Below are 21,959 nucleotides of genomic sequence, written 5' to 3'. Positions count from 1 at the left end.
GGCACTCCCACTCTATGATGTGTTATTAAAGGGATGTGTATGAGACATCGGTCAGATAACAACACCACGGTTGGACTGACATCAGTGGGCTCACTAGTATTGCCATCTATTGATTCAGCACTGGGATTTGTTACATTTTATTTTTGGTAGCTTGAGAGAGTTGCTGAATAGAACTGACTGTATACAGTCGACAGATTAAAACCAAAGTAAAAGAACCAGTGATGTAGGAAAGAGAGGGAGCAAAAAAAGAGACAGTGAATTAAATTATTTATTATTATTATTAAATTATCAGAAATTGGACCTGTGTTTCACAGAGATGGAGAAGCGTGGCAAAAAAGGTAACCAAAACTCAATATACAGTCGTGGCCAAAAGAATGACACAAATATTAATTTCCACAAAGTTTGCTGCTTCAGCGTCTTTAGATATTTTTGTCAGATGTTACCATGGAATTCTGAGGTATAATTACAAGCGTTTCATAAGTGTCAAAGGCTTTTATTGACAATTACATGAAGTTGATGCAAAGAGTCAATATTTGCAGTGTTGAGCCTTCTTTTTCAAGACCTCTGCAATCCGCCCTGACATGCTGTCAATTAGCTTCTGGGCCACATCCTGACTGATGGCAGCCCATTTTTACATAATCAATGCTTGGAGTTTGCCAGAATTTGTGGGGTTTTGTTTGTCCACCCGCCTCTTGAGGATTGACCACAAGTTCTCAATGGGATTAAGGTCTGGGGAGTTTCCTGGCCATGGACCCAAAATATTGATGTTTTATTCCCCGAGCCACTTAGTTATCACTTGCCTTATGGCAAGGTGCTCCATCATGCTGGAAAAGGCATTGTTTGTCACCAAACTGTTCCTGGATGGTTGGGAGAAGTTGCTCTCGGAGGATGTGTTAGTACCATTCTTTATTCATGGCTGTGTTCTTAGGCAAATTGTGAGTGAGCCCACTCCCTTGGCTGAGAAGCAACCCCACACATGAATGGTCTCAGGATGCTTTACTGTTGGCATGACACAGGACTGATGGTAGCGCTCACCTTGTCTTCTCCGGACAAGCTTTTTTCCGGATGCCCCAAACAATCGGAAAGGGGATTCATCAGAGAAAATTACTTTTTCCCAGTCCTCAGCAGTCCAATCCCTGTACCTTTTGCAGAATATCAGTCTGTCCCTGGTGTTTTTCCTGGAGAGAAGTGGCTTCTTTGCTGCCCTTCTTGACACCAGGCCATCCTCCAAAAGTCTTCGCCTCACTCTCACACATGCCTGCTGCCATTCCTGAGCAAGCTCTGTACTGGTGGTGCCCCGATCCCGCAGCTGAATCAACTTTAGGAGACGGTCCTGGAGCTTGCTGGACTTTCTTAGGCACCCTGAAGCATTCTTCACAACAATTGAACCGCTCTCCTTGAAGTTCTTGATGATCCGATAAATGGTTGATTTAGTTGCAATCTTACTCCAGCAATATCCTTGCCTGTGAAGCCCTTTTTGTGCAAAGCAATGGTGATGGCACGTGTTTCCTTGCAGGTAACCATGGTTGACAGAGGAAGAACAATGATTCCAAGCACCACCCTCCTTTTGAAGCTTCCAGTCTGTTATTTAAACTCAATCAACATGACAGAGTGCTCTCCAGCCTTGTCCTCGTCACCACTCACACCTGTGTTAACGAGAGAATCACTGACATGATGTCAGCTGGTCCTTTTGTGGCAGGGCTAAAATGCAGTGGACATTTTTTTTCGGGGTTCAGTTCATTTTCATGGCAAAGAGGGACTTCATCTGATCACTCTTCATAACATTCTGGAGTATATGCAAATTGCCATCATACAAACTGAGGCAGCAGACTTTGTGAAAATTAATATTTGTGTCATTCTCAAAACTTTTGGCCACGACTGTAGACAGAAGATTTAATGACAGAACTTTATAGCTGTGAATGTATGAATGTTAAATGGATTTCATTAGCACCATTTTTATTTAATTGTGTGTATATAGTGAATAATTACCATACATTAATTTTGTAAAAATGTATTCCTTTTGGACAGACAGCCACGAGACTATTATAATGAAGTGTTGTCTGTGGTCGGATACATTAGGATACTGATATTTCAATTGTCTATTGTATGTGACAAGACATATTCCGTCTGTTAGTGGGCTGTCAAGGGTTGCCTTTTCTATCCAGAAATATTGCTGTTTGGAGCTGTAATTATGGTTTACTTGTCTTTGTCAGTCATGTTTCTCTCATACAAATGTTTTAAATATTTGTAAAAAGATCCCCAGTATTGTGTTCAGTCAGTGTGATGGTAGCCTTCACTGCTGCTGATGTTGTTGTAACTGCAGTGTAAAGACTACATTGGTGAATTGTTCCCTGTTCATCTCCAGGTGCTGTTAGCGGTGGATCCTGGTAGCAGTGGATCCAAAGGATGGATAATGCTATGAAGTCCCTCAGTCTCCTGTCCTCTGCTTTTCTCTCCAAGTAAGTGCCTGATGCCGCAGATGGGATAGGGCAATGAGCAGTGCGATGGCGATTGCATAATCTGTGGACCTGTTTTAGGTGGTATGCAAACTGAAGTGGGTCTAAGGTGGCCAATAAGGTGGCGGTGATATGATCTTTGACTAGACTCCTCAAAGCACCATGGTGATGGAAGTGAGGGCTACAGGGCAGTAGTCATTTAGTTCAGGTATCTTTTCCTTCTTGGGTACAGGAACAATGGTAGCCATCTTGAAGCATCTGAGGACAACAGACTGCGATAGGGAGCGATTTAAATATGTCCGTAAACACACCAGCCAGCTGGTCTGCACATGCTCTGATGAGGTGGCTAAGGATGACGTCTGGGCCAGCAGCCTTGCGAGGGTTAACATGTTTAAATGTTTTACTCACGTCAGCCACTGAGAAGAAGAGGGGGGGCCGCAGACTTTGTTAGCGAGCCGCAACGGTGGCACTGTATTATCCTCAAAGTGGGCAAAGAAGGTGTTTAGTTTGTCTGAAAGCGTAACGTCGGCATCCATGATGTGGCTGTTTTTTTAGTCCGGGATTTCCTTTAGACCCTTCCACATCGTTCTCATGTCTGAGCCGTTGAATTGCGACTCCACCTTGTCCCTGTACCGGCATTTCGCTTGTTTGATTGCCTTGCGGAGGGAATACGTACACTGTTTATATTCAGCCATATCGCCAGATCTCTTCCCATGGTTAAATGCGGAGGATCCCGATTTATTTTTTTTTGCGAATGCTGACATCCATACACAGTTTCTGGTTAGGGTAGGTTTTAATAGTCACAGTGGTTACAACATCTCCAATGCACTTATTTATAAACTCACTCACGGAGTCAGCGCATTGATCAATATCATTCTCTGGAACATATTCCAAAACATGATCAAAACAATCTTGGTGTGTGGCTTCCGATTGGTCAGTCCAGCGTTGAATGGTTCTCGTCACTGGTACATACTGTTTGAGTTTCTGCCTATAAGCCGGCATGAGCGTTGTGGTCGGATTTGCCGAAGGGAGGGCGGGGGAGGGCTTTGCATACATCGCGGAAGTTAGAGTAGCAGTGGTCGAGAGTATTAGCCAATACGTGTCGCAAAATCAATATGATGATAACATTGAGGTAACATTGATCTCAAATTTGCTTTGTTAAAATGCCCAGCTATAATAAATGCAGCCTCAGGGTATATAGTTTCCAGTTTACATAAAGTCGAGTGAAGTACTTGGTGTTTGCTTGAGGGGGGATGTACACAGCTGACGAGAATTCTCTTTGTTGGTAGAATGGCCGGCATTTGATTGTGAGGAATTCTAGGTTGGGTGAGCAGAAGGACTTGAGTTCCTGTGTGTTGTTATGATCACACCATGAGTTGTTAATCGTAAAGCATACACACCCGCCCTTCCTTTTCGCAGAGAGGTGTTTATCTCTTTCGTCACGATGCATGGAGAAGCCCGGTGGCTGGACCGATTCCGACAACATATCCCGAGAGAGCCATGTTTCTGTGAAACAGTGAGAGAGAGAGAGCCATGTTACAGCCTCTGATGTCTCTCTGGAAGGCAACCCTTACTCGAATTTCGTCTACCTTGTTGTCAAGAGACTGGACATTGGCTAGTAGTATACTCGTGAGCGATGTGCCCGTCTACGGAGCCTGACCAGAAGACCGCTCCGTCTGCCCCTTCTGCGGCGCCGTTGTTTTGGGTCGCCTACTGGGATCCGATCCATTATACTGGGTGGTGGTCCAAACAGAGGATCCCCTTCGGGAAAGTTGTATTCCTGGTCGTAATGTTGGTAAGTTGATGTTGCTCTTATATCCAATTGTTCTTCCCGGCTGTATGGAATAGGACTTAAGATATCCTGGGGTAACAATGTAAGAAATAATACATAAACTAAATACTGCATAGTTTCCTAAGAACGCGAAGCGAGGCAACCATCTCTGTCGGCGCCATCTGGAACCAAACCCTTTTGGAACAGTTTTTTCTGAGTGCACTATCCTGGCGTAGCAAGCGCCATGCTTTACCAACTGAGCTACAGAGGACCACATTTAGAGTCAATATCAGCATAATTTTCCAATACATTTGACAGTTTTTGACTCTGTGTGTTTGCATGTGTCTCCCCCAGGTGTGTGACAGCCAGTGTGTCAGCCAGTGCCTCCATGACCCAGCAGCTCCTTGTCAGGTCTCGTCGGCCTAAGCCCTTCCGGGTCACCATCGCTGACCGCAACGTTGAAAGGGAATCATGGCTAACGGGCTACGAGACCTACTCAACAACGTAAGGAGAACAAAGGAGGAAATGTGGAAGGGATGAAAGAGAAGGAAGAGGGTGCTTGAGAACGAGTACACATTTAATAAGAGAGAAGAGTGGTAGGTGGGGAGTTTGACCGGGGCGGTACACCTGTCAAACGGTAACGCAGGTGTCCTAAGGCAAGCTCAGGGAGGACAGAAACCTCCCGTGGAGCAAGAGTGGAGTGATGGACAGTAAGGGAGGAGAAGGAAAGAGTCAGGTTACTACCTCTTCCTCATAAATTTAAGCCACGGAACAATGTGACTCAGATGGTTAAAAGAATGGAGGACTGAAAGGATGGGTGAGTCAGAGACTTTCGAATGGAAGCAGAGAACTGGCAGAGAACTCATAGGCTTGTATGCTGCAGTACGTGCCAGTGGTGTAGGCAGAAATCCACTGATGGCAGGGCCAGCAAAAATGTTGGTGTGGCAAAAATTTGAGCACTCAAAATATTCATTCAATTATCATAAAAACCTACACTATACACTAATGTAGTCGATCGCACACAACAAACCATCTAACGTGATTTCACATTACAGACCAAATGGTCTTGTAAATCAATGACTCTTGCAGTTAACATGCGACTCACATAGACCTACACATAATAAACCATAGGCCTATAGTTAATAGACTATGGGACTAGAACATAATGCCCTGCTATAACAGTAATAATCACAATAGGCAGCCATAGCCTATATAGACTAGAACAGTGGTCACCAACCTTTACTTTGTCGAGATCACTTTGAGTCAAAATGCAAGGGGGGTGCAATTCCCAGTCGGTCGCGGGAGATCAAGTGTGATAGGAAATTTACATTGACTGGAAATATTGTTTCATGCAGAGGTCTGATTTTCTCCTTGTAGGCCTACCTCTTATTATAAATAACATGAAATCAAATCTTGAGGCTAGGCTATATGATGACACTGGTAATAGACCAGTTGTTGCAATTTCACTGGACTGATGGTTATGTTTCAGCGGAGTGAGGAAGAGAGTATGAGTTGAAGTGGAGAAGCATGTTTCATGATTTCAAAAAGTGTTGAAAAAATGATCAGCACTACAACGCTGTATTTGTCTCTGCATGTATTGAAACTGTCTTTAAGGTGAAAATCACTGATATCATTTAACTTGGCAAATATGCTAACATCCTCTTTTATGCACAGTCTCTTGAAAATGGCAATTGGACTTATTTTTGGCTATTGAGTCTTGGCTAGTTAATGGTGAGTAGCCTACACTGTGTAGCCTAGCCTACACAGCGATAGCTACTGTTTACTGCAAATGGTATCCGTGCGAATTGACACATGCCAGAACCCGCCCATTATTTTGAAATTGATTGAAGTTCAATGTTTGTTTGTTTTTTAACACTTTTTTGGGGGGTGGGGGGTAAATAATAGGCCTAAATGAAATAGTTTCCATGTACAGTACTAGATTTTATGTAAGATGGCCTTGAATGTCCTGAGGCATCTGACAGATAGCTTATTTTGTTACGTTACAGCCTTATTCTAAAATAAAAAATAAAAAATCCTCGATCTACACACAATAACCCATAATGAAAAAGCAAAAACAAGTTTGTAGAAATGTTTGCAAATGTAAAAGATGTATAAAAAATAAATAACACATTTACATAAATATTCAGACCCTTTACTCAGTACTTTGTTGAAGCACATTTAGCAGTGATTACAGCCTTGATTCCTCTTGGGTATGACGCTACAAGCTTGGCACACCTGCATTTGGGGAATCTCTCCCATTCTCTGCAGATCCTCAAGCTCTGTCAGGTTGGATGGGGAGCGTCGCTGCACAGCTTTTCAGGTCTCTCCAGAGATGTTCAAGTCTGGGCTCTGGCTGGGACACTCAAGGACATTCAGAGACTTGTCCTGAAGCCACTCCTGCATTGTCTTGGGTGTGTGCTTAGGGTTGTTGTCCTGTTGGAAGGTGAACCTTCGTCCCAGTCTGAGGTCCTGAGTGCTCTGGAGCAGGTTTTCATCAAGGATCTCTCTGTGCTCCGTTCAACTCTGCCTCGATCCAGACTAGTCTCCTACAATCCTGTCTCGGAGCTCTACGGACAATTCCTTTGACCTCATGGCTTGGTTTTTGCTCTGACATGCACTGTCAACTGTGGGACCTTATATAGACAGGTGTGTGCCTTTCCAAATCATGTCCAATCAATTGAATTTACCACAGGTGGAATCCAATCAAGTTGTAGAAACATCAGTGTGATCAATGGAAAGAGGATGCACCTAAGCTCAATTTTGATTCTCATAGCAAAGGGTCTGAGTACTTATGTAAATATGGTATTTCTGTTATGTTTAATACGTTTGCTAAAATGTCTAAAAATCTAATTTAGCTTTGTCATGATGGGGTATTGTGTGTAGGGGTATTGTTTATTTAGCATGAGGCTGTAACGTAACAATGTGGAAAAGTCAAGGGGTCTGAATACTTTCCGATGGCACTGTGTGTGTATAAAGTACCAGTCAAATGTTTGGACACACCTACTCATTCCAGGATTTTTCTTTATTTTTACTATTTTCTACATTGTGTGTAGATTATTGAGGGAAGAGAACAATTTAATAAATTATTACAATAAAGCTGTAACCTAAGAAAATGTGCCAAAGTGAAGGTCTGAATACTTTCCAAAGACACTGTACAGTATATATAACCTCTGAGCCTTCTTCCCAGAGTCCACTAGGTGGTGCCATTACACCGGGTCACGCAGGTAGAATGGAGAAGAGGCCTCACTTCTGTGTATTATCATCACATTTTATTTGTCACATTCACCGAATACAACTGGTGTAGACATTACCGTGAAATGCTTGCTTACAAGCCCTTCCCAACGATACAAAGTTTAAAAATAAAGTGACACAAGGAATAAAATAAAATACCCAAGAATGGAGCTCTATACAGGGAGTACTAATACCAGGTCAATGGGTAGAGGTACAAGGTATCTGAGGTAGATGTGGATATGAAGGAAAGGTAAAGTGACTAGGCATCAGGATGAATAATAGTAGTCAAATAAAGAACAGAGTAGCGGCAGAAAATAAAAGTGTGTGTGTGTAATATTTTGTCAGTATGCTCGTGCGTCTGTAGTGAATGTGTGTGGGAGTGTCAATGTTTTTTAGTTTTTTTTTTCACCTTTATTTAACCAGGTAGGCCAGTTGAGAACAAGTTATCATTTACAACTGCGACCTGGCCAAGTTAAAGCAAAGTAGTGCGACACAAACAACACAGAGTTACACATGGGATAAACAAACGTACAGTCAATAACACAATAGAAAAATCTATATACAGTGTGTGCAAAAATAAATTTCAATATAGGGATGAGGTAGTTGGGTGGGCTATTTACAGATGGGCTATGTACAGGTGCAATGATCGGTAAGCTGCTCTGACAGCTGATGCTTAAAGTTAGTGAGGGAGATATGAGTCTCCAGCTTCAGTGATTTTTGCAATTTGTTCCAGTCATTGGCAGCAGAGAACTTGAAGGAAAGGCGGCCGAAGGTGGAGTTGGCTTTGGGGGTGACCAGTGAAATATACCTTCTGGAGCGTGTGCTTCTGGTGGGTGTTGTTATGGTGACCAGTGAGCTGAGATAAGGTGGGGCTTTACCTAGCAAAGACTTATAGATGACCTGGAGCCAGTGGGTTTGGTGACGAATATGAAGCGAGGGCCAGCCAATGAGAGCATACAGGTCGCAGTGGTGGGTAGTACATGGGGCTTTGGTGACAAAACGGATGGCACTGTGATAGACTACATCCAATTTGCTGAGTAGAGTGTTGGAGGCTATTTTGTAAATTACATCGCCGAAGTCAAGGATCGGTAGGTTGGTCAGTTTTACAAGGGTATGTTTAGCAGCGTGAGTGAAGGATGCTTTATTGCGAAATAGGAAGCGGATTCTAGATTTAATTTTTGATTGGAGATGCTTAATGTGAATCTGGAAGGAGAGTTAACAGTCTAACCAGACACCTAGGTATTAACCTATTACATAATACTCAAATGTTCCCTATGTAAATACCCATCATGAGGTTGCAACAACATAGCCTACGAATTCATAACATAAGTTCATAACATAGAGAATCTGTCCAGAATGAGCCCTATGTGTTTCGATGGGCATAATATGCAGAGTTAAACTTGTCACCTGCTTCCCCGCCCTTGGTACCAAAACTCCCATTGTTAGGATGGAGACATGAGCACCTCGTCATTTACAGTAGGTGCACAGGTTGAGAGACGAATTGGAGTAATCAAGATGACAAACTGTGACACTTTCAATACAATCTTGCCTGCGTCTAGCTGATCTAGGGTGTAGACATTAGTCCTAACAGTTGCAGACCAGAGTTTCTATTGGACACATTTAAGTAGGTTTATCCCTGTTTTTGTTCCTTTTGCTTCCATTTAAGAAACTATTTTCAACTGAAAAATAATGAATCAATCACACATACAGTTCACTTTCGTAGCAGCCACATATAAGCAGCATCATCACTTTGGTCATTATAAAATTCCTTCTCACATCTACGCACTCTCCTCCACTTACCTTTTCCCTTCGCTTATGGACTTCAGTGCACAACACAACAGCTGTCTGTGACCAGACGAGAAAAAATAATTTCCAAGCCAATCCTTCATACCATAACCACTAACCACTACACACAGCCTACATCGTTGTCAATTTCACCATATGGGCTAACATCATAGTCAACATTGCTACTAGAACTAAGGCGCTAGTAAACCGCTACAATTACGCAGTGCAGTTTAGTAGTTACACCCGGTGGCAATAAATTCATTAAAACCAAAAGCTTACCTTGGGTTCCTGTGATAGCTGTAGCCAGCTAGCTAACATAAATGGCATTCCTCTCTGTTTGAGCTGGGTGTTTTGAGTAGGCTAAATTAGCAAGCTGCATTAGTTAGTTAGCTGTGAACGTGAGAAAAATATAACTCTCTCTCTCTCTCTCTCTCTCTCTCTCTCTCTCTCTCTCTCTGCTGCTTCTCCAGGGTTTACCAATAATGGCGAGACAAACTAAAAACATCCAGTCAGCTCAGTCCTGTGGGCAAAACCGCTCTATGATGAGAGGTCGAAGGAAAATGTCACGAATTGTGCAAGCTAACAGGCGGGCAGCAAACAGACAAATAACGGCGAAGATCCTTGTCATGGATGGGCTATTGCAGTAAACATCGGGTTCCATTCCCGTCAGCTAAAAACAATAAGAAGTGGCTCAAGCAGGCATGCAATCATCAACACTGGACAATTGAGGAGTGGAAAAACATCGCCTGGTCTGACGAATCCCAGGGGTGTCAAAAACAAAAGCAACAGTCAGTATCTGGTGTGGCCACCAGCTGCATTAAGTACTGCAGTGCATTTCCTCCTCATGGACTGCACCAGAATTGCCCGTTCTTGCTGTGAGATGTTACCCCACTCTTCCACCAAGGCACCTGCAAGTTCTCGGACATTTCTGGGGGGGAATGGCCCTAGCCCTCACCCTCCGATCCAACAGGTCCCAGACGTAGTCAATGGGATTGAGATCCGGGCTCTTCGTTGGCCATGGCAAACACTGACATTCCTGTCTTGCAGGAAATCAAGCACAGAACGAGCAGTATGGCTGGTGGCATTGTCATGCTGGAGGGTAATGTAAGCATGAGGCTGCAGGAAGGGTCCAACATGAGGGAGGAGGATGTCTTCCCTGTAACGCACAGCGTTGAGATTGCCTGCATTGACAACAAGCTCAGTCCGATGATGCTGTGACACACCGCCCCAGACCATGACAGACCCTCCATCTCCAAATCGATCCTGTTGCAGAATAAAGGCCTTGGTGTAATGCTCATTCCTTCGACGATAAACGCAAATCCGACCATCACCCCTGGTGAGACCAAACCGAGACTCGTCAGTGAAGAGCACTTTTTGCCAGTCCTGTCTGGTCCAGCGAAGGTGGGTTTGTGCCCATAGGCAACGTTGTTGCCAGTGATATCTGGTGAGGACCTGCCTTATAACAGGCCTACAAGCCCTCAGTCCAGCCTCTCTCAGCCTATTGCGGACAGTCTGAACACTGATGGAGGGATTATGCGTTCCTGGTGTAACTCGGGCAGTTGTCATCCTGTACCTGTCCCGCAGGTGTGATGTTCGGATGTACCGATTCTGTGCAGGTGTTGTTACATGTGGTCTGCCACTGCGAGGACGATCAGCTGTCCATCCTGTCTCCCTGTAGTGCTGTGTTAGGCGTCTCACAGTACGGACATTGCAATTTATTGCCCTGGCCACATCTGCAGTCCTCATGCCTCTGTGCAGCATGCCTAATGTATGTTCACGCAGATGAGCAGGGACCCTGGGCATCTTTCTTTATGTGTTTTTCAGACTCAGTAGAAAGGTCTCGTTTGTGTCCTAAGTTTTCATAACTGTGACCTTAGTTGCCTACCGTCTGTAAGCTGTTAGTGTCTTAATGACCGTTCCACAGGTGCATGTTCATGAATTGTTTATGGTTCATTGAACAAGCATGGGAAACCGTGTTTAAACCCTTTACAATGAAGATCTGTGAAGTTCTTTGGATTTTTACGAATTATCTTTGAAAGACAGGGTCCTGAAAAACGGACCTTTCTTTTTTTGCTGAGTTTAGATGGGTGTAACTAATAAACTGGCTAGTCAGTGTATATGATAAATCATAAACCCCTCATTTAGTTACCTCTACAATCGTGGGTATAATAAAAGCACCATTTGAGCAAGAGTTGAGTGGTGTTTGTTTATCCAAAGCAGGTAATTTTTATATTCATTAAATGATGAGCTGCCACCTGAATGGCATCACCCTGTGTGTTTACTTGGCTCCTGTCATGCTGAGCATCTCTCATTAACATAATGCCATTTAATCTCCCGTTGTCCATCTACCGTTCAGAATGAATTAATCTGTATTCTATAGCTCGTTATGTTCTTTTGCAGATGACTGAAGCCCTTGGGTGGAGGGGTGTGTGCATGGGGGATCTAACTAGTCTTGCATTCATTTATCTTAGTTTGACAGCCAGAATAAGAGTTTATCAATGCAGTTTTCCTTCACACTCAATTTGAGTTTCCCATCGAAAATAAGCTGTTGGAGACCAGACTTAATTCCTGGGGGAAATTGATTTGCTTTTGTTTCTCTTTCTTTCCCCATCTCAATATTTCTGCTCCCACACCACTCTTTGCAGAATGCGAAATGAGCTCAAACCCCAGGCAAGGAAAGATGTGGCTAAAATAACCTTTGACCTGTACAAGAACAACCCTCAGGATTTCTTTGGCTGTCTGAATGTGAAGGCCACCCTTTATGGCATCTATTCTGTGTCCTACGATGTGCGCTGCTACGCTGCAAGAAGATGCTGAAAGTGAGTGATCTGTAAGTGTGTGTGACTGTCTGTTTATGTGTGTACACAGAGGTGTGGCGGTTAGACGTAGGAGGAGGTTATTGATATGTTCAGATTCATTTTGGAGGATTATGTCATCCATACTGAGCGCTGCCGATTTTCGGTTTTATGCTGAGCCGATTTTCGGTTTTATGCTGAGCGGTTGTGACAGCAAGGATTTGCTGAGCGGTTGTGACAGCAAGGATTTAAATTCTCCACGCATCGCGCAGACAGGAAAAAACATCTTTCTGGTAAAAAGAGGGGCGGGGGCGTATGCCTTATGACTAACGTGACATGGTGCGATGAAAGAAACATACAGGAACTCAAATCCTTCTGTTCACCTGATTTAGAATTCCTCACAATCAAATGTAGACCACATTATCTACCAAGAGAATTCTCTTCGATTATAATCACAGCCGTATATATCCCCCCCCAAGCAGACACATCGATGGCTCTGAACGAACTTTATTTAACTCTCTGCAAACTGGAAACAATTTATCCGGAGGCTGCATTCATTGTAGCTGGGGATTTTAACAAGGCTAATCTGAAAACAAGACTCCCCAAATTTTATCAGCATATCGATTGCGCAACCAGGGGAGGAAAGACCTTGGACCATTGTTACTCTAACTTCCGCGACGCATATAAGGCCCTGCCCCGCCCCCCTTTCGGAAAAGCTGACCACGACTCCATTTTGTTGATCCCTGCCTACAGACAGAAACTAAAACAAGAGGCTCCCACGCTGAGGTCTGTCCAACGCTGGTCCGACCAAGCTGACTCCACACTCCAAGACTGCTTCCATCACGTGGACTGGGAGATGTTTCGTATTGCGTCAGATAACAACATTGACGAATACGCTGATTCGGTGTGCGAGTTCATTAGAACGTGCGTTGAAGATGTCGTTCCCATAGCAACGATTAAAACATTCCCTAACCAGAAACCGTGGATTGATGGCAGCATTCGTGTGAAACTGAAAGCGCGAACCACTGCTTTTAATCAGGGCAAGGTGTCTGGTAACATGACCGAATACAAACAGTGCAGCTATTCCCTCCGCAAGGCTATCAAACAAGCTAAGCGCCAGTACAGAGACAAAGTAGAATCTCAATTCAACGGCTCAGACACAAGAGGCATGTGGCAGGGTCTACAGTCAATCACGGACTACAGGAAGAAACCCAGCCCAGTCACGGACCAGGATGTCTTGCTCCCAGGCAGACTAAATAACTTTTTTGCCCGCTTTGAGGACAATACAGTGCCACTGACACGGCCTGCAACGAAAACATGCGGTGTCTCCTTCACTGCAGCCGAGGTGAGTAAGACATTTAAACGTGTTAACCCTCGCAAGGCTGCAGGCCCAGATGGCATCCCCAGCCGCGCCCTCAGAGCATGCGCAGACCAGCTGGCCGGTGTGTTTACGGACATATTCAATCAATCCCTATACCAGTCTGCTGTTCCCACATGCTTCAAGAGGGCCACCATTGTTCCTGTTCCCAAGAAAGCTAAGGTAACTGAGCTAAATGACTACCGCCCCGTAGCACTCACATCCGTCATCATGAAGTGCTTTGAGAGACTAGTCAAGGACCATATCACCTCCACCCTACCTGACACCCTAGACCCACTCCAATTTGCTTACCGCCCAAATAGGTCTACAGACGATGCAATCTCAACCACACTGCACACTGCCCTAACCCATCTGGACAAGAGGAATACCTATGTGAGAATGCTGTTCATCGACTACAGCTCGGCATTCAACACCATAGTACCCTCCAAGCTTGTCATCAAGCTCGAGACCCTGGGTCTCGACCCCGCCCTGTGCAACTGGGTACTGGACTTCCTGACGGGCCGCCCCCAGGTGGTGAGGGTAGGCAACAACATCTCCTCCCCGCTGATCCTCAACACTGGGGCCCCACAAGGTTGCGTTCTGAGCCCTCTCCTGTACTCCCTGTTCACCCACGACTGCGTGGCCACGCACGCCTCCAACTCAATCATCAAGTTTGCGGACGACACAACAGTGGTAGGCTTGATTACCAACAACGATGAGACGGCCTACAGGGAGGAGGTGAGGGCCCTCGGAGTGTGGTGTCAGGAAAACAACCTCACACTCAACGTCAACAAAACTAAGGAGATGATTGTGGACTTCAGGAAACAGCAGAGGGAACACCCCCCTATCCACATCGATGGAACAGTAGTGGAGAGGGTAGCAAGTTTTAAGTTCCTCGGCATACACATCACAGACAAACTGAATTGGTCCACTCACACAGACAGCATCGTGAAGAAGGCGCAGCAGCGCCTCTTCAACCTCAGGAGGCTGAAGAAATTCGGCTTGTCACCAAAAGCACTCACAAACTTCTACAGATGCACAATCGAGAGCATCCTGGCGGGCTGTATCACCGCCTGGTATGGCAACTGCACCGCCCTCAACCGTAAGGCTCTCCAGAGGGTAGTGAGGTCTGCACAACGCATCACCGGGGGCAAACTACCTGCCCTCCAGGACACCTACACCACCCGATGTCACAGGAAGGCCATAAAGATCATCAAGGACATCAACCACCCGAGCCACTGCCTGTTCACCCCGCTATCATCCAGAAGGCGAGGTCAGTACAGGTGCATCAAAGCTGGGACCGAGAGACTGAAAAACAGCTTCTATCTCAAGGCCATCAGACTGTTAAACAGCCACCACTAACACTGAGTGGCTGCTGCCAACACACTGACACTGACTCAACTCCAGCCACTTTAATAATGGGAATTGATGGGAAATGATGTAAATATATCACTAGCCACTTTAAACAATGCTACCTTATATAAATGTTACTTACCCTACATTATTCATCTCATACGCATACGTATATACTGTACTCTATATCATCGACGGTATCCTTATGTAATACATGTATCACTAGCCACTTTATACTATACTATGCCACTTTGTTTACATACTCATCTCATTGTACATACTGTACCCGATACCATCTACTGTATCTTGCCTATGCTGCTCTGTACCATCACTCATTCATATATCCTTATGTACATATTCTTTATCCCCTTACACTGTGTACAAGACAGTAGTTTTGGAATTGTTAGTTAGATTACTTGTTATTACTGCATTGTCGGAACTAGAAGCACAAGCATTTCGCTACACTCGCATTAACATCTGCTAACCATGTGTATGTGACAAATAAAATTTGATTTGATTTGATTTGATTTGAAACAATTTCTAAAGACGGTTGACATCTAGTGGAAGACATAGGAAGTGCATTTTGAGTCCTAAATCAATGGATACTGTAATGGCATTCAATAGAAAACTACAAACATAAAAATCCCACTTCCTGAATGGATTTTTCTGCCAAATCAGTTCTGTTATACTCACAGACATTATTTTAACAGTTTTGGAAACTTTGAGTGTTTTCTATCCAAATCTGCCAATTATATTCATACCCTAGCCTCTGGTTCTGGGCCTGAGTAGCAGGGAGTTTACTTTGGGCATGCTTTTCATCTGGAGGTGAAAATAGTGCCCCCTACCCTAGCGAAGTTATACTTCAGTATTCCATACTAACATCTGACAGAAATATTTAAAGACACTGAAGCAGCAAACTTTGTGGAAATTAATATTTGTCTCATTTTCAAAACTTGGCGACGACTGTATATGCACCCTTGCACTGAAATAATTCTCTATTTCTTCTAAAATAATACAAACAAATGTTTGTTCTCCTCCACACCTTGTTATTGGACTTTAAACATTGCAGATGCAATTTTATTTTTGTCAACTTAAGTTTACAATTTTAATTTAGGAAAAGGAAGATGTACTAAATTATTGGCATCCCAGAGCTAGTATTTGGTTGCACAACCTTTGGCCAATAACTGCAGACCCACGGTTCTTGTAGCCATCAGTGAGCTTGCTGCACCTTTCTGCTGTCAATTTGGTTCACTCTTTAGCAGCTAACTGCTCTAATTGGTCAATGTTTGAGGGGTGCCCACCACCAACTGCTATTTTCAGCTCTCGTCATAGGTTTTGGATGTGATTCAGATCTGCCCTCTTCGTTGGCCACTCTAGAAGTCCAGTGTTTCTTCTTGAACCGTTCCTGGGTGCTTTTTGACGTGTGTATGGGGTTGTTGTCCTGTTGGAAGACCCACAACATTCAATAGAGTTTTTGGACACTGGGTTGAATATTGGACTCCAAAGCACCTGATAATCTGCCGATTTCATGATGCCTTGCAGTTCAAGGCCCTCAGTACCACCACACAGCAAATTTGAGATCAGAATTTTAACATAAATTGTGACCCACCGAAATCGTGTTAAACGGAGAAGGAAACTGAGATTTTAAGGAAAAAGATCAGGGTGCCTTGTGAGGATCAGGCGACGAGTGGCTAATCTGCCTTTGCCTTCCGTCCTGCTTTTCACTTGAAAATAAATGGGACGAATTAAAAGCACATATATCATACCAAAGGGACATTAAAAAGTCTTATAATTAACCAAGTCATGGCTGAACGACGACATTAAGAACATACAACTGGCGGGTTATACACACTATCGGCAGGATAGAACAGCAGCCTCTGGTAAGACACAGGGCGGGGGCTTATGCATATATGTAAACAGCTGGTGCAAGATGTCTAAGGAATTCTCAAGGTTTTGCTCGCATGAGGTAGTGTGGTCTACAGCTTATCATGAGATACACTATCTACCTAGAGAGTATTCATCTGTATTTTTGTAGCTGTCTACATACCACCACAGACCGATGCTGGCACTAAAACCGCACTCAATGAGCAGTATACCACCATAAGCAAAAAGGAAAATGCTCATCCAGAGGCAGCGCTCCTAGTGGTTGGGACTTTTATTTTACCCTTTTTCTCCCCAATTTCGCGGTATCCAATTGGTAGTTACAGTCTTGTCTCATCGCTGAAACTCCTGTACGGACTCGGGAGAGATGAAGGTTGAGAGCCATGCGTCCTCTAAAACACAACCCAGCCAAGCCGCACTGCTTCTTGACAAAATGCCCACTTAACCCGGAAGCCAGCCGCACCAATGTGTCGGAGGAACTGGCGACCGTGTCAGCTTGCACTGTGCCCGGTCCGCCACAGGAGTCGCTAGTGCGTGATGGGACAAGGACATCCCTGCCGGCCAAACCCTACCCTAACCCGGACGACGCTGGGCCAATTGTGCGCCACCCATGAGTCTCGCGGTCGCGGCCGGCTGCGACAGAGCCTGGACTCCAACCCAGAATCTCTAGTGGCACAGCTAGCACTGCGATGCAGTGCCTAGATCTCAGAGCCCCTCAGAAGGCCCCTGGGGACTTTAATGCAGGGAAACTTACATTTCTATCAGCATGTTAAACGTGAAACCAAAGGAAAAATATTCTAGACCACCTTTACTCCACACACAGAGACTTGTACTAAGCTCTCCCTCTCCCTTCCTCCATTTGGCAAATCTGACCATAATTATATCCTCCTGATTCCTGCTTACAAGCTCAAATTAAAGCAGGAAGCACCAGTGACTCGGTCTATGAAAAAGTGGTCAGATGAAGCAGATGCTAAACTACAGGACTGTTTTGCTAGCACAGACTGGAATGTGTCCTGAGATTCTTCCGATGGCATTGAGGAGTACACCACATCAGTCACTGGCTTTATCAATAAGTGCATCGAGGACGTCATCCCCACAGGGACTGTATGTACGTACCCCAACCAGAAGCCATGGATTACAGGCAACATTTGCACTGAGCTAAAGGGTAGAGCTGCCGCTTTCAAGGAGCGGGACTCTAACTTGGAAGCTTATAAGAAATCCCCCTATGCCCTCTGACGAACCATCAAATAGGCAAAGAATCAATACAGGGCTAAGATCGAATCGTACTACACCGGCTCAGACACTCGTCAGATGTGGCAGGGCTTGCAAACTATTACAGACTACAAAGGGAAGCACAGCCGAGAGCTGCCCAGTGACACGAGCCAACCGGACGAGCTAAACAACTTCTATGCTCTCTTCGAGGCAAGTAACACTGAAACATGCATGAGAGCATCAGCTGTTCCGGACAATTGTGTGATCACGCTCTCCACAGCCGATGTGAGTAAGACCTTAAAACAGGTCAACATTCACAAGGCCGCAGGGCCAGACAGATTACCAAGACGTGTACTCTGAGCATGCGCTGACCAACTGGCAAGTGTTCACTGACATTTTCAACCTCTCCCTGTCTGAGTCTGTAATACCAACATGTTTTAAGCAGACCACCATAGTCCCTGTGCCCAAGAACGCTAAGGTAACCTGCCTAAATGACTACCGACCCGTAGCACTCACGTCTGTAGCCATGAAATGCTTTGAAAAACTGGTCATGGCTCACATCAACACCATCATCCCAGAAACCCTAGACCCACTCCAATTTGCATACCGCACCAACAGATCCACAGATTATGCAATCTCTATTGCACTCCACACTGCCTTTTCCCACCTGGACAAAAGGAACACCTATGTCAGAATGCTGTTCATTGACTACAGCTCAGCATTCAACACCATAGTGAGCTCAAAGCTCATCACTAAGCTAAGGACCCTGGGACACCTCCCTCTGCAACTGGATCCTGGACTTCTTGACAGGCCATCCCCCAGGTGGTAAGGGTAGGTAACAACACATGCACCACGCTGATCCTCAACACAGGGGCCCTTCAGGGGTGCGTGCTCAGTCCCCTCCTGTACTCCCTGTTCACTTATGACTGCACGGCCAGGCACGACACCAACACCATCATTAAGTTTGCTGATGACACAACAGTGCCTGATCACCGACAATGATGAGACAGCCTATAGGGAGGAGGTCAGAGACCTGACCGTTTGGTGCAAGGACCACAACCTCTTCCTCAACGTGATCAAGACAAAGGAGATGATTGTGGACTACAGAAAAAGGAGGACGGAGCATGCCCCCATTCTCATCAATGGGGCTGTAGTGGAGCAGGTTGAGAGCTTCAAGTTCCTTGGCGTCCACATCACCAACAAACAAACATGGTCCAAGCACACCAAGACAGTCATGAAAAGGGCACGACGAAACCTATTCCCCCTCAGGAGACAAGATTTGGCATGGATCCTCAAAAGGTTCTACAGTTGCACCATCAAGAGCATCCTAACGGGTTGCATTACTGCCTGGTATGGCAACTGCTCGGCCTCCGACAGCAAGGCACTACAGACGGTAGTGTGTACGGCCCAGTACATCACTGGGCCAAGCTTCCTGCCATCTAGGACCTCAATACCAGGCAATATCAGAGGAAGGTCCTAAAAATGGTCAAAGACTCCAGCCACCCTAGTCATAGACTGTTCTCTCTGCTACCTCACGGCAAGCAGAACAGGAGCGCCAAGTCTAGGACCAAGAGTCTTCTAAACAGCTTCTACCCCAAAAGCCATAAGACTCCTGAACATCTAATCAAATGGCTACCCCGACTATTTGCACCCCCCCCCCCCAACCCTATTTTCCGCTGCTGCTACTCTCTGTTATTATATATGCATACTCACTTTAATAACTCTACCTACATGTACATATTACCTCAATTACCTCAACACCCGTGCCTCCGCACATTGACTCTGTGCCCGTACCCGCTGTATATAGCCCCGCTATTGTTATTTACTGCTGCTCTTTAATTACTTGTTATTCTCATCTCTTACTTCTTTTTGTTGGAATTTTCTTAACTGCATTGTTGGTTAAGGGCTTGTGGGGTAAGCATTTCACTGTAAGGTTTTCACCTGTTGTATTTGGCGCATGTGACAAATAACATTTTGATTTGTTTAAAACTAACACTTCTCAATGTGTTGATAAACTAACACCCCCAGAATGTTGGGTCCCTAACACTGTGGATGTTGAAAATTCCAACTTAATTAACACTTTATTAGAGCTGATGCAGTTACACTTTCTCAGTGTTGGTGAATAACACATGTAGTGTTTTTTTGTTGTTGTTATTCATCAAAGTGTATTTTTAAGGTGGCAAAGCAGTCAATGACACTGTGGCTTAGTTGCCCAAGAAGTTCACCCTCAATGGACATGGCTGCAAGCCTTTTCTGACCCATTGTCTTACGCAACCAGGAGTGGAGCCGGCGCAGTGCACTAAAGGACCTTTCACAGGAGCAGCTGCTCACTGGAATTGTGAGGGCAACCTGAATGATTTCCTTCAAAGAAGGAAACATCATCATCCAGGAGGTTATGCACAGCAAGCATGTGTTTGGAAGGACATCCAAACTCTCTTTTCAGGGCAAGTAAGTTTCTGGCCACCAACACCTCTTCTGTTTTAACATCAAGCATGATGTATCTAGGATGTTTTTTGAGTTGGGGCTGCATGCCTGTATGCCTTTGAGCAGACTTGCGTCTACAGTCGAGAATATCTGGTCAAGCTCACAAACCATCCTGTCCAAGCAGGGGAGCAACAACACTGTTTTCGTTGTTTGGGAACATGACAATTCTGTGCCTAAACCCAAGGAGGTCTCCACTACAAAATCTCCCATTTTCCTTTGTTTGCATTTTGTTGCTGCATCTGCCTCTGGAATACTTTGAATTTCACAGAGTGCTTTGGTTCTGTCATAAAATTCTGTGGCAAATGCATCTGTGCGTTTGCCTATCAGTGTGTCACATACAGCTTATTTGCCGAAACAAGCTTCTGCCAGGTCTACAGTCTCTTTCTGGAGGAACTTAGGAAGTCCCTCAGTTATAGAAAGAAGAGACTGAAACATCAGTAGCAAATACATGGTGGAGAACATATGAAGCTTTGCTCTAAGACCGACAGCCATGGGGGATCCAATGGCAGAAAGACAATCAAAAATAGCAGTTAGTGTCCAGGACTGCATTTAAGGACCGCAGCTAGCATGCCCAGAGAGTGTTTGAGAGCTGTCCAAGTTCAGCTGATGCTATTCCAAGTTTGGACTGAGCTTCTTTGAACTTGTGGTGGTTAACTAGGGATGTACTGAAAAATGAATAAACATTCTCCAAGAAACTGAAAACTCAGCAGCCTCCAGAATAGCCCTGCATGTATGACTCAATACCAAATTAAGCTCACAAGCATAGCAATGTACATAAATTGCCTCCGGATGCAACACTCTGAATTGTGCTTGCACACCTCCATTGGACCCACTCATGACAGCTGCACCATCATAGGTCTGTGCAACGCACTTTAGGCCTGCTACCCCTCTCATTTGGAGCTGCTGTTGCAACTAATTTGCTATCGATTGGGCATCAAATGAATTGATTTCTGCTAGTGCTAGTTAACTCTCCCCTCTGTCACATACCTAACACACAGAGCCAACTGTTCAGACTGTCCATCCCTGGCCTCATCCTCCATAATGGCATACATTCCAGACGTTGACATCTCAGAGGCCATGGTGTCCATAATCTCTTGAGCACAGCATTCGATCATGTCATTCTGAGATTCTGGAGAGAGAGACATCGCATTTGATGGAGTATTGTACCTTTCCTGCAAAGGGTAAAACTCCTTCAAAAGCTCCATACATTCAAGAAAGTTCCCTCTATTTGTGCTTTCACTAGATTCAACATTGGCACGGAAAGAGTCTTCCTAACATTGAGGTGACCGCAACAATTCTCCTCAGATACTCCCTTCTCTCTGCAGTATCACTAGCATGGGCAGATGTTAAAATCTGAGCAATGTTCCCGTGATTGCTAGTTGCCTGGTAGCTTTGCCATGCCACAATACTGTATCTGTGTGTTTGTGCCATCTCATGTTTACCAAAGATAAACAAAGCTTTTTCCCCATTTTTACAGCCATTACTGACAAAATAATTACATTTTATGTTTTTGCCAAAAACTGGACATGAAAGCAGAAAGCTGCGTTTTTGTGGACAAAGTACACTACCAAATGTATTTCACAAACCAGCCGTGTTGAAATGGCCTTTTCTGTGTCCCAAAACTTTTGTGTGGG

The 21,959-nt window shown here is 44.7% G+C and overlaps 1 pseudogene across 1 annotated transcript; it reads left to right on the top strand.

The window, feature by feature from the left end:
• The first annotated feature begins 2,369 nt into the window (after positions 1–2,369).
• On the top strand, positions 2,370–12,204 carry LOC110493248 (lipid transferase CIDEC-like; annotated as a pseudogene). The gene is made up of 3 exons (XR_016487632.1): positions 2,370–2,459; positions 4,582–4,731; positions 11,854–12,204. The product of XR_016487632.1 is annotated as a lipid transferase CIDEC-like (transcript).
• The last annotated feature ends 9,755 nt before the right edge of the window (positions 12,205–21,959 follow it).

This window comes from Oncorhynchus mykiss, chromosome 17 (assembly GCF_057628025.1).
Source record: "Oncorhynchus mykiss isolate SJ-2025 chromosome 17, ASM5762802v1, whole genome shotgun sequence".
NCBI lineage: Eukaryota > Metazoa > Chordata > Actinopteri > Salmoniformes > Salmonidae > Oncorhynchus > Oncorhynchus mykiss.
The sequence above is the reverse complement of the archived record's forward strand: the minus strand, read 5'-3'. Positions and strand labels throughout refer to the sequence as shown.